The 13,971-nt window shown below is 39.2% G+C and overlaps 1 pseudogene across 1 annotated transcript in view; it reads left to right on the top strand.

Moving 5' to 3' along the window:
- The window catches only part of LOC309631094 (centromere protein N pseudogene), a 62,370-nt pseudogene extending 48,965 nt beyond the window's left edge, over positions 1–13,405 (top strand). The window contains exon 3 of the transcript XR_014249516.1: positions 5,436–13,405. The product of XR_014249516.1 is annotated as a centromere protein N pseudogene (transcript). The remainder of the gene's footprint in view (positions 1–5,435) is intronic.
- The last annotated feature ends 566 nt before the right edge of the window (positions 13,406–13,971 follow it).

The raw sequence follows: 13,971 nt of genomic DNA, 5'->3' as shown, positions 1-13,971 counted from the left end.
TACCAAAGGACTCATGATTTGACTGGGACTTGTGGAATGGGTAGGGTTTGAACTGGAAGAGAAGGAAAAAGTTATAGCTGGAAGTGTGGAGGCATGAGTAGATGACCTGAGAGAACTCAAGCAAGAAAGTGAGGTTTAGGCCAGGTTGGGAATACCTGGGAGTTAAGAAATATGGGAGGAAAGGGAAAGTGTGGTAGGCAGAATAATGCATGCTAACCCCAGAGATATCCATGACCAAATATGTCAATTTACATGGCACAAGGGACTTTGCAGATATGAGTTACAGATCTTGAGATGGGGAGTTTATCCTGGATTATCTGGGTGGGCACAATGGAATCACAAGGGTCCTTATATATAAGAGGAAGGCAAGAGGGTCAAAGAAGGAGATGTGACCATGGAAGCAGAGCTTGGAGGGAATGGAAAGAAGGGGGCCACGAGCCGTGGACGGCAGGCAGCCTCCAGAAGCTGAAAAGGCAAGGAAATTGATTCTCCCCTGGAGACTCCAGAGGGAATACAGTCCTGCCAACACCTTGATCTTAGCCCAGTGAGACCCATGTTAGACTCCTAACCTTCACAACTGTAAGCTATCACAGTGCGTTGTTTCAGACCACTGTGTGTGGTCATTTGTTACAGCAATGACAGGAAACTAATACAAAAGAAAAGTAACATTGAAGAATTAATGTAAAGCACTTCACATTAATCCTTTAAAAAATATTCACAATATCGTAACAAAGCTGAAACTACTCTTACAACCATTTTACCAGGAGGAAAGTGAGGCTTGGAGAGGTTGTGAAATTGCCCAGGCCTCACACATAGTAAACTGCAACTTCTCCCGCAGTGGATCCTGAGTGGGGAAAGGGAGTTTGTCCAGAGGTAGGGCAAAAAGAAGTGACGGGGGAAAAGTGCCAAAGAGAGAAAGACAAAGAAAAGTGTGTGTGTGTGTGTCTGTGTGTGTCTGTGTCTCTGTTGCGAGGGTGTCACTAAAGATAAACTTTGTTTACTTCTATCAATACTTCGGCTACGACAGCCAGGCTCAGATGAGTCCCCAATCTTGGTTGTTTTTAATGAAGGGGCCAGTCAAACGTTTTTCCCATTGATTTTTTTTTTTTTTTTTTTTTTTTTTTTTTAGCAGTTTTTTTTTTTTTTTTAATTAATTAATTTATTTTTGGCTGTGTTGGGTCTTCGTTTCTGTGCGAGGGCTTTCTCTAGTTGCGGCAAGTGGGGGCCACTCTTCATCGCGTTGCGCGGGCCTCTCACTATCGCGGCCTCTCCTGTTGCTGAGCACAGGCTCCAGACGCGCAGGCTCAGTAATTTGTGGCTCACGGGCTCAGTTGCTCCGCGGCATGTGGGATCTTCCCAGACCAGGGCTCGAACCCGTGTCCCCTGCACCGGCAGGCAGACTCTCAACCACTGCGCCACCAGGGAAGCCCTTTCCCATTGATTTGATCTAATCACTTTTCTTTCCAAATGTTAAAATTTGAATTTCCATTTCTTTTCAACGAATCTGTAGAATTATTTAAAATGAAAATTCTTTGTTCACTGTGGATATCCTGTACCATGTTAAAAATGGATCATTAAAACAAAAATTTTATGCTATGTGAATTATATCTCAATTTTTTAAAAATGTAGACTATTTAGTTAAGATCCCTAGAAGGAATTAAAGTAAATGTTAAAATTTAACCTAAAAATCAAAGCTAGAGTCACTTTTTAACCAAAGGTTACCTCCTACACAGCATGTCAAATGAAAATTATCCTGGAAAAGGTGTTGAATTGCCCAGAGTACAGCAATAATCAGGATTAGTCTAGTCTTTACCATTTCTTAGTGAATTCAGTGCAACCAGTTCTTCCTACAGCATTGGAGTCCATCACCATTTCTATTGTTAGGCAACAGACAAGGTTGTTGGCTTGCATTTCAGCCCTAGGTTGTAGGGAAAATACAATTTGAGTGTGCACAGTTGACTTGGCAGAAATTAAAGACATATATGTGCAATTTCTCTGTATGATTCAATTCTACTATCTACTTCATACGATTTCATCTAATCCCTTTCCTCACTTCTATTTACTTTATAATTCTACTATCTAGTAGTGAACCATAACATTCCTTCTGTACATAATACATACCCCTGCAAAAACACAAAATCATAGCTCTTCCACATAGATATACATAACCTTAACATTTTCATATATTTCTTTATAATCATTTTTCCATATTTTTAAACACACTTGAGATCATCATGTACAAATTGTTACACATTTTCAATGTTTTTAGTTTTCTGATATTATAGCTAATGCTGCAGTGGACATATATGAACACAATTCTTGGCCTTTCTGACTGTACTTGTTCATTTTTTAAAATTTTGAAATAACAGGTTTAAATTTTGAAACAATTACAGAAAAGTTGAAAGTACAATTCAAAGAATTTTATTTTCTTTAGTCATTTGAGAGTAAGTTATCAATGCCACATCACCCCTGAATATCTCTCTGTGTGCTTTCCTACAAATAACACTCTCCCACTTAACCATAGAATAACAACCCGAATCCAGAACTTAACATTGATACACTACTACCATCTAATAATTTATAGTCTCCATTCAAGTTTGGCCAATAGTTCCAATAATTCCTTTATAGCAAAAGCATCCAATTCAGAGTCAGGTATTATATGCAGTTGTCATGTCTCTATATAGTTTCCTATATATTGGAACATTGGTTCAGCCTTTTCTTGATCTCATGGTCTTGACACTCTGGAAGAGTACAGGCCTGTTATTTTTTTATTTTATCAGTTTGGGTTTAATTTATATTTCCTCATGATTAAGCTGAAATTTATTATGAGTATTTGGCAAGAAAAACAGAACTAATGCTGAGTTACTTCCCAGACTGCACTCTTTGCAGTCTACCAGGTCGTGTGTGATTTACGTGTCCCATTACTGATGATGTTCACTTTGACCGTTTGATTAAGGTGGTGTCTGCCAGGCTTCTTCATTGTAAAACTACTCTTTTCCCCTTTGTAATTAATAAATACTTTGTGGGGAGGTTCTTTGGAGCTATGAAAATATTCTATTTCTCATCAAACTTTTAATTTATTCACTCATTTAGATCAGTATGGACTCATGGATTCATGTTTTATTCATGGATTATAATCCATTGTTATCATTATTTATGTCCACGTTCAGTTTGTCCCCGATTTGGCAACTGGGAGCCTATTCAAGTTGGCTTCTGTGTCCTTTTGACATGTCTTCTTTATTTTTTGAAAACCTCTTTGTTTTCTGGTACAACAAAATATTCTAGGATTGCCTTGTACTTTTCTTGCACCGGCCCTGGAATCAGCCACTTCTCCAAGGAAACTTGATTCCCTTTAGTGGAAAATGGTATTTAGAAGCCAGGACCTGGGTGCTAGATGTATTCATTGCTATTGGGATGTTGCTGGCCAGTAGACAGCATACAGGTATACACACAGGTAGACATTTCCATCTAGAATTATTTCTCTAGTTATATATTAAAAAGTGTATGTTCACACTGACACACCTAATTCCAATCCAATATCTTTTTATATTGTTCTCCGTTAGGAAAAACCAGGCTTCTATTATCTTTAAAACATTTGCTTATTTGATCAATTTTCTATATATGACTAACTGTAAGTGGATTGAATGGTGGTCCCCAAAAATTATATGTCCACATCCTAACCCCTGGAACCTGTGAATGTGACCTTACTTGAAAAAGGGGGCTTTGCAGATGTAATTAAGATCTCAAGGTGGGATCATCTTGGATTATCTGGGTGGAACTTAAATCCAATGGCAGGTGTCTTTATAAAAAACACACACAGAGAGGAGAGACACACAGGGAGAAGAAGGGAAGGCCATACAAGGACAGAGGCAGAGATTGGACTTCTGCAGCCACAAGCCATCTGACGCTGGAAGGATTCTCCCCTAGAGCCTTTGGAGCTAGCATCGCCCTGCAGACACCTTGATTTTCTAAGAACCTCACGCCTCCTCTGCTGCCCCATCTCCCGTGCTAGTGCCCTCTTTCTCTGCTCCAGCTCTGACTCCCCAGCTCAAGCCACTTCCCACCTTCTTCATGGATGCCCTTCTCACCCACTGGAACTCCACACCCAACAGCAGGCCACCCTCTGTGTGGATGCCCTCCTCATAATGTTGCCAGATAAAATACAGGATGTCCAGTTAAATTTGAATTTCAGATAAACTACAAACAATTCATGCAAGATTTGAGACATATTTATACTAAAAAATTTTTCATTGTTTATCTGAAATTCAAATTTAATAGGGTGTCAGGTTTTGTTTTATTGGCTTTTTTTTTCCCTTGGCTAAATCTGGCAACCCTACCTCCTTACCCTACTTAGGCTAAGACCTCCACCTCCATGGAATGGCCTCTATACTCCACTGGGGCTCTGCATTTGCACAGGGCTGCACCTCTGATGGGCACCCTTTCCTCTCTGCTCAGACTCTGGTGCCCCATGCCAGGCCATCATGGCTCCTCACACTCCACCCCTACTACCACAGACACATGCCTTGCTTTGTCCCACCTAATAGCTTAGGACTGAATTGTTTAGGAAGAGAAGAGAAAGGAAGGGAAGGGAATGGAATAGAAGAGGAAGAGAAGTCTGATTATACTTTTCAGTCTGCTTCATATTCTCTCTATAACAGAATAGTTTTTATGTGAAGAAATGGGCTATATTAGGGTTCTCCAGAGAAACAGAACCAATAGGATGGATGGATGGATGGATAGATGGATGGCTAGATAGATAGATAGACTGAAGATATTTATTACATGAATTGGCTCACACAGTTTTGGTGGCTGAGAAGTCCCGCAATCTGTCCTCTGCAAGCTGGAGAATGAGGAAAGCTGGTGGAATAATTCAGTTTGAGTCCAAAGGCCTGCGAAGCGGAGGGGGGTGTGGGTGGGATGGAAGGGTAGGAGTGGGCACTGCTGTAAGTCCTGGAGTGTGAAGGCCCAAGAACCAGGAGCTTTAATGTCTGGGGGCAGGAGAAGATAGGCATTCAAGCTCAAGAAGAGAAAGCCAAGATTTTGCCCTTGCTTTCCCTTTTTTATCCTGTTTGGACCCTCAGTGGATTGGATGATGCCCACCCACAATGGTGAGGGCAGATCTTTACTCAATCTACTCAACCAAATGCTAATCTCTTTTGGAGACATTCTCACAGACACACCCAGAAATAGTGTTTTACCAGCTACCTGGGCATCCATTAGCCCAGTCTGACATTTTATGATCTAACATAAAATTAATCATCACATTGCCTAAGTGAAGAATTGATAGCCCTTTGTCAGTCACTAAATGGAAAATAAATTATGTTTTTTAAGGATTAACTGAGGATAGTGAGATTTTAAAAGACTCAAATGCTAGGAGAAATAGCATTTGAAGGGTGTCCAGTGTCTTATCTTTTGACCTCCTCATCATTTTTCAGATGCTGTCTTTGTTGATGCCTCTCATCTCTTTATATTGTGCCTACTGTGGATTTTTATGAGATTTCTGAATAAGAACCCATAAGTGCCAAACTCTAAATTTCCCACTTTTTCTCACAACTGTCATTGTCTCAGCCTCAACCAATCCTTTGATTTTAAACAAAAAGTGGGGAAGATTTAAAAGAGATCTAGCAACCAAAATGAAAATAAATAAGGAAACACAAGCTTTAAATGATACATTAAACGAGATGGACGTAATTGATATTTATAGGACATTCCATCCAAAAACAACAGAATACACTTTCTTCTCAAGTGCTCATGGAACATTCTCCAGGATAAATCATATCTTGGGTCACAAATAAAGCCTTGGTAAATTTAAGAAAATTGCAATCATACCAATTATCTTTTCCGGCCACAACACTATGAGACTAGATGTCAATTACAGGAAAAAATCTTAAAAAATACAAACACATGGAGGCTAAACAATACACTACTAAATAACCAAGATATCACTGAAGAAATCAAAAAGGAAATCAAAAAATACCTAGAAACAAATGACAATGAAGACAAGACAACCCAAAACCTATGGGATGCAACAAAAGCAGTTCTAAGAGGGAAGTTTATAGCAATACAATCCTACCTCAAGAAACAAGAAACATCTCAAATAAACAACCTAACCTTACACCTAAAACAATTAGAGAAAGAAGAACAAAAAAACCCCAAAGTTAGCAGAAGGAAAGAAATCATAAAGATCAGATCAGAAATAAATGAAAAAAAATGAAGGAAAAAATAACAAAGATCAATAAAACTAAAAGGTGGTTCTTTGAGAAGATAAATAACATTGATAAACCATTAGCCAGACTTATCAAGGAAAAAGGGGAGAAGACTCAAATCAATAGAATTAGAAATGAAAAGGAGAAGTAACAACTGACACTGCAGAAATACGAAGGATCATGAGAGATTACTACAAGCAACTATATGCCAATAAAATGGACAACCTGGAAGAAATGGACAAATTCTTAGAAAAGCACAACCTTCTGAGACTGAACCAGGAAGAAATAGAAAATATAAACAGACCAATATGAAATTGAAACTGTGGTTAAAAATCTTCCAACAAACAAAAGCCCAGGACCAGATGGCTTCACAGGCGAATTCTATCAAACATTTAGAGAAAAGCTAACACCTATCCTTCTTAAACTCTTCCAAATATAACACAGGGAGGAACACTCCCCAAATCATTCTACGAGGCCACCATCACCCTGATACCAAAACCAGACAAAGATGTCACAAAGAAAGAAAACTACAGGCCAATATCACTGATGAACATAGATGTAAAAATCCTCAACAAAATACAAACAAACAGAATCCAACAGCACATTAAAAGGATCATACACCATGATCAAGTGGGGTTTATCCCAGGAATGCAAGGATTCTTCAATATACTCAAATCAATCAATGTAATACACCATATTAACAAATGGAAGGAGAAAAACCATATGATCGTCTCAATAGATGCAGAAAAAGCTTTCGACAAACTTCAACACCCATTTATGAAAAAACTCTCCAGAAAGTAGGCATACATTCTGAGGGAACTTACCTCAACATAATAAAGGCCATATATGACAAACCCACAGCCAACATCATTCTCAATGGTGAAAAACTGAAACCATTTCGTCTAAGATCAGGAACAAGACAAGGTTGTCCACTCTCACCACTATTATTCAACATTGTTTTGGAAGTTTTAGCCACAGCAATCAGAGAAGAAAAAGAAAAAAAAGGAATCCAAATCAGAAAAGAAGTAAAGCTGTTACTGTTTGCAGATGACATGATACTATACATAGAGAATCCTAAAGATGCTACCAGAAAACTACTAGAGCTAATCAATAAATTTGGTAAAGTAGCAGGATACAAAATTAATGCACAGAAATCTCTTGCATTCCTATACACTAATGATGAAAAATCTGAAAGAGAATTTAAGGAAACACTCCCATTTACCACTGCGACAAAAAGAATAAAATACCTAGGGATAAACCTACCTAAGGAGACAAAAGACCTGTATGCAGAAAATTATAAGACACTGATGAAAGAAATTAAAGATACAAACAGATGGAGAGATATACCATGTTCTTGGATTGGAAGAATCAACATTGTGAAAATGACTATACTACCCAAAGCAATCTACAGATTCAGTGCAATCCCTATCAAACTACCAAAGGCATTTTTCACAGAACTAGAACAAAAAATTTCACAATTTGTAGGAAATACAAAAGACCCCGAATAGCCAAAGCAATCTTGAGAAAGACAAACGGAGCTGGAGGAAATAGGCTCCCGGACTTCAGACTATGCTACAAAGCTACAGTAATGAAGACAGTATGGTACTGGCACAAAAACAGAAATATAGATCAATGGAACAGGGTAGAAAGCCCAGAGATAAACCCATGCACATATGGTCACCTTATTTTTGATAAAGGAGGCAAGAATATACAGTGGAGAAAAGACAGCCTCTTCAATAAGTGGTGCTGGGAAAATTGGACAGCTACATGTAAAAGAATGAAATTAGAACACTCCCTAACGCCGTACACAAAAATAAACTCAAAATGGATTAAAGACCTAAATGTAACGCCAGACACTATAACACTCTTAGAGGAAAACACAGGCAGAACACTCTATGACATAAATCACAGCAAGATCCTTTTTAACCCAATTCCTAGAGAAATGGAAATACATACAAAAATAAACAAATGGGACCTAGTGAAACTTAAAAGCTTTTGCACAGCAAAGGAAACCATAAACAAGATGAAAAGACAACCCTCAGAATGGGAGAAAATATTTGCAAATGAAGCAAGTGACAAAGGATTAATCTCCAAAATTTACAAGCAGCTCATGCAGCTCAATATCAAAAAAGCAGACAACCCAATCCAAAAGTGGGCAGAAGACCTAAATAGACATTTCTCCCAAGAAGATATACAGATTGCCAACAAACACATGAAAAGATGCTCAACATCACTAATCATTAGAGAAATGCAAATCAAAACTACAATGAGATATCACCTCACACTGGTCAGAATGGCCATCATCAAAAAATCTAGGGCTTCCCTGGTGGCGCAGTGGTTGAGAATCTGCCTGCCAATGCAGGGGACACGGGTTCGGGCCCTGGTCTGGGAAGATCCCACATGCCACGGAGCAACTAGGCCCGTGAGCCACAATTACTGAGCCTGCGCGTCTGGAGCCTGTGCTCCACAAAAAGAGAGGCCACGATAATGATAGGCCTGCGCACCGTGATGAAGAGTGGCCCCCACTTGCCGCAACTGGAGAGAGCCCTCACGCAGAAACAAAGACCCAACACAGCCATAAATAAATAAATAAATAAATAAATAAATAAATAAATAAATAAATAAACCCAAAGTAAAAAAAAAAAAAATCTAGAAACAATAAATGCTGGAGAGGGTGTGGAGAAAAGGGAACCCTCTAGCACTGTTGGTGGGAATGTAAATTGATACAGCCACTATGGAGAACAGTATGGAGGTTCCTTAGAAAACTAAAAATAGAACTACCCTATAACCCAGCAATCCCACTACTGGGCATATACCCTGAGAAAACCATAATTCAAAAAGAGTCATGTACCACAATGTTCATTGCACCTCTATTTACAATAGCCAGGATATGGAAGCAACTTACGTGTCCATCGACAGATGAATGGATAAAGAAGATGTGGCACATATATACAATGGAATATTAGTCAGCCATAAAAATAAATGAAATTGAGTTATTTGTAGTGAGGTGGATGGACCTAGAGTCTGTCATACAGAGTGAAGTAAGTCAGAAAGAGAAAAACAGATACCCTATGCTAACACATATATATGGAATCTGAAAAAAAAAAAAAAAGGTTCTGAAGAACCTAGGGGCAGGACAGGTATAAAGACGCAGACGTAGAGAATGGACTTGAGGACACGGGGAGAGGGAAGGGTAAGCTGGGACAAAGTGAGAGAGTGGCATTGACATATATACACTACCAAATGTAAAATAGATAGCTAGTGGGAAGCAGCCACATAGCACAGGGAGATCAGCTCGGTGCTTTGTGACCACCTAGAGGGGTGGGATAGGGAGGATAGGAGGGAGACGTTAGAGGGAGGAGATATGGGGATATATGTATATGTATAGCTGATTCACTTTTTTATAAAGCAGAAACTAACACACCACTGTAAAGCAGTTATACTCCAATAAAGATGTTAAAAATAAAATAAATTTTAAAAATTAAAAATAAAAAAATAAAAGAGATCCAGTATATCTGCTAAATACTGAAAATAAATCAATAATCCCTCTCACAGTTATTCTTTCTGCCAAGTTCAGTTGTTCTCTTCTTTAGTCTACCCCAGACCATCCTTACCAGCATTATATGCCAGCCACTCATCAGAGCCATGACCTTGGAGATCTGCTTTTCTATTCTTTTTTTTAAATTTATTTTATTGGGGAACAGCTGATGAGGAGAGAGCCAGCCGGATGTGGGACGGTAAGAGAACCCCTGGCGGCATGGCATCGGGCCCCCAAGTGTGGCGGGAGCCTTGAAGAAGCCTCGTCCCACGCCTCTGAGGCAACTCTTTCGCGACTGCCCCAAGTCCCAAGTGCCAAAGAGATGGATGAAACTGTTTCCGAGTTTTTCAGGAGGACCACCTTGAAAATCCCAGTGACTGAAATGATGACAATACTAAAAACCTGGAATTTTTTGTCTGAAAATCAACTGCAGACTGTAAACTTCTGGCAGAAAAAGGGATCTCTCCTTCAGGACTTGGTTCTGCTTTGTGAGGAGAATCGTGCAAGTCTCAATGATGCAGCTCTTTTAGACATCATTTATACTCAATTTCATTGGCATCAGAAAGTTTGGGATGTTTTTGAGATGAGTAAAGGACCGGTGAAGACATTGACCTTTTTGATATGGAACAATTCAAAATTCTTAAGAAAAATTCTTAAGAGAGCATTAAAAAATGTGACAGTCAGCTTCAGAGACGCCGAGGAGAATGCAGTATGGATTCGAATTGCCTGGGGAACACAGTATAGAAAGCCAAACCAGTACAAACCTGCTTACGTGGTGTATTATTCCCAAACTCCACATGCCTTCACTTCTTCCTCCCAACTGAAAAGCCATCTACCCCTTCTGGGTCAGGCACTGACAATTGCTAGCAAACACCATCAGACTGTGAAAATGGACCTCAGAAGCCGGTATCTGGACGCTCTTATACGGTTTTTAAACAGTATAATCAGACCTTTGAAACTCACAACTCTACTACACCTGTACAAGAAAGAAGCCTTGGGCTAGATATAAATATGGATTCAAGGATCATTCATGAAAACAAAATAGAAAAAGAGAGAGTCCAGAGAGTGACTCAAGAAATTTTTGGAGACTATCCACAACCAAGACTCGAATTTGCACAATATAAGCTTGAAACGAAATTCAAAAGTGACCTAAATGGGGGCATCCTGGCTGAGAGAGAAGAACCCCTCTGGTGCCTGGTTAAGTTCTCTAGCCCCCATCTTCTGGAAGCACTGAAATCCTTAGCACCAGCCGGTATTGCAGATGCACCACTTTCTCCATTGCTCGCTTGCATACCCAATAAGGGAAAGAATTATTTTAAAATTAGAGATAAATAAGATGTATGTGGTTTTGTAAGCACAGCATCCTTGACTGTATTGCATATGCATTTTAGTTAATGACTAGCTGAATAGCTTCTATCTGCAAACTTGTTTTAGAGATTAATCCTTGATATTGACGATTGAGAAATGTTCAGTATAATTCTTGGGACTGATTCTTTCCTCCTGCAAAGCATAGCAGTTGTGGAACTTTTAAGATGTGACAGGATGTCTTTCTTCTCACTCCTGTCTCTCCTCAATCCTGGAGAGGTCTGGTTCCAGTTGCTGGAATTTCCAGGGATTTTCTCTTAAGCCTTGGATCACAGAAAGAAGCACCAAGAAACTATACCCAACTCGAAACTTTCTAGGAGAATCATAAAATTGGTCCATTCAAAAGGTAGAATTGGGCCCATTAAGTTATTATTGCAGGAGGTAGCCTATCAGTTAATTCAGCTATATAAAATAATGATTTCATTGTAAATATGATACTTCTTATAATCTATTTTATCATACATATGGCATTCGAACTGACTGATAATAACAGGTTTGTGAATAAAGATATTTGAAAATGAGTAACAAGAAAAACAAAAATAAACAAACAAAAAAATTTATTTTATTGAAGCATAGTTGATTTATAATGCTGTGTTAATTTCTGCTGTACAGCAAAGTGATCCAGTTATACATATATATATTCCTTTCCATATTCTTTCCCATTATGGTTTATTACAGGATATTGAATATAGTTCCCTGTGCTATACAGTAGGACCTTGTTGTTTATCCATTCTATATATAATAGTTTGCATCTGCTAATCCAAACTCCCAATCCATTTCTTCCCCACTCCCCCTCCCCTTTGGCAACCACAAGTCTGTTCTCTATGTCTGTGAGTCTGTTTCTGGGAGATCTGTTTTTCTCACGTTCTCTTCAGACTAATGCTGCACCACTGTTTCTGTGCCCAGGCACGGGGCAGAGCCGAGCGCCAGGACTCTCCCCTCTCTGTCCACGTTCTGCCCTCGCCACAGGTGTTTTCATCTTTGTACCACAGACTTGTAGCTCCCAGCCCCTTCCCTTTCATCTCCCTGCTGTTTCCTGCTCCTCACACACAAAAGTGTGACCCTGGACAGACAGATCCTCCTCTTCAGGCTGAAGCAACGTAAAGAGACTTCACGGCCTTGTCATCACCTAGTTAGCCCTTTTGACTTATCCATATGACTTTTATAAAATTATGGGGCAAAAATCAAAACTCAAGCGGCATTTGGGCCTAAAATAATGACCAAATTAGAAACTGTAATTTAGGGAAGCAGCTCGTTTTCCTAAGTGCTCTCTAATTACGTTTTTCATCTACTGTCAAACCAACTGCAACCATAAATTGAAGTGCTGTGGTTAGAGAGCACATTTCTGATCAAATAAATCACAAATCTAAGTCAGCCAGTCAAGGCATAACATGCTCTTTTCTCTTTTTACAGTCATAGGAAGCAATAAACGACAAAGGCTTGCATGCAATAAACCTGTTATCAGACTGTGAGAAAAAAAATCCCATACATTAGTGGTTACATTATAGCTACACCAAGCTAATAAATTCAGATGCCTTTTACATGCTAGAAAATTTTCCCATCACAAATGAGGTACCAAGTCATGTTTGTCTTTCCAAAGATTTGTCACAGTCATTCCTACCATTCCTGCGTGAATCATCCGGGCTCATCTGTTACGACTTAGAAGATTGTGGCCAATGGTCAACACAATTGAAGTGATAAATGTGTAGTTGGCTCATGTGAAAGCCCGTGTGGGTTCGTTTCAGGAGTAACCGGGGGAAGATTTATGGTGGGAGGGCAGTGATATGCGTGGGAATTTCAGTAAGTAATGGAGCTGAGATACAGAGGGATCAGAATGAGAGGGTGAGACCCAACTATTGAGCTAAGAGAAGCAAAGTTTAGGAAGAACCACTGAATCAAGATCATGGCTGCAAAGGGAAACTTGAGTCAAGGAAGGTTTCAGGTCAATGCTAACCCAGATGCCCCAGGTTTGCCCAGGGGACACCTGAGGGCCTTCAGCACTGACAGCTTCTGCTGTGAGATGAGTAATAACTCCCTCTCCTTTTCTTAGAGGACTCTCTTAAAGCCAATGAGATGACGGGTGACAAAAAAGCTTACAAAAATCTTGATGATGTCCTACACAACTGGAAACAAATGTTATGTCTTTTTAAAAAAGATAATTCCTACCATTACTCTCTGTTGAGGTATCGTATAATTAAGGAAAACTCATCTTAGTGATGTAGCTAAAAATCAGAACCTACCAATCAATTGCCTTTGGGTTGTGCTTATCTGTATCCAGACCTCTCCTTAAATTTTTCATCAACAGTAAGGAGAACGTGGGTGCAAATGGCAGAGATCTCAGGAGCAAGAGTGGCCACTGGCATGAACAAGAGGCAAAAGGTGAGAGGTGCCCCATTAAGGTAGCTTTCATTTTTCCTCTGTTGAGCTCTTTGCCTAAGTTCAGGACTGGACTTGCTGTGAGGGGAAAAGCCCACATCATTTCCCTATTATGGTAACTGAGAAACTACAGCACATACTTTATCAATTATGTTTCATTTGGGTGAAACTTCACTTTGGAATTTATCATAAGAAAAATCTTGGGAAAGATGCAGAAAGTAAATCTAGTTTTCTTCTTGTCATTATGTTTATTTTTAAAGAATTAATTTGATCATGGTTTGGTGTTGAGGATGTCTTCAGATGATGCCTAAAAGAGTGGTGAACACAGTCCAGAGTAACTTCTTAGCTTTTTTGCCCACCTCAACATACACAAAAGATGACATTCTTAGAGCATTTCTACCTACTAAAGAATTTGAGGAAATGAAGGTCATGTTATCATACAGGAAGAGTCTTGAATTTGTTTTAAAAAGTGAAAAATTGAAAAAG

This window comes from Balaenoptera borealis (assembly GCF_965194805.1).
Source record: "Balaenoptera borealis genome assembly, chromosome: 6".
Classification (NCBI taxonomy): Eukaryota; Metazoa; Chordata; class Mammalia; order Artiodactyla; family Balaenopteridae; genus Balaenoptera; species Balaenoptera borealis.
The sequence above is the reverse complement of the archived record's forward strand: the minus strand, read 5'-3'. Positions and strand labels throughout refer to the sequence as shown.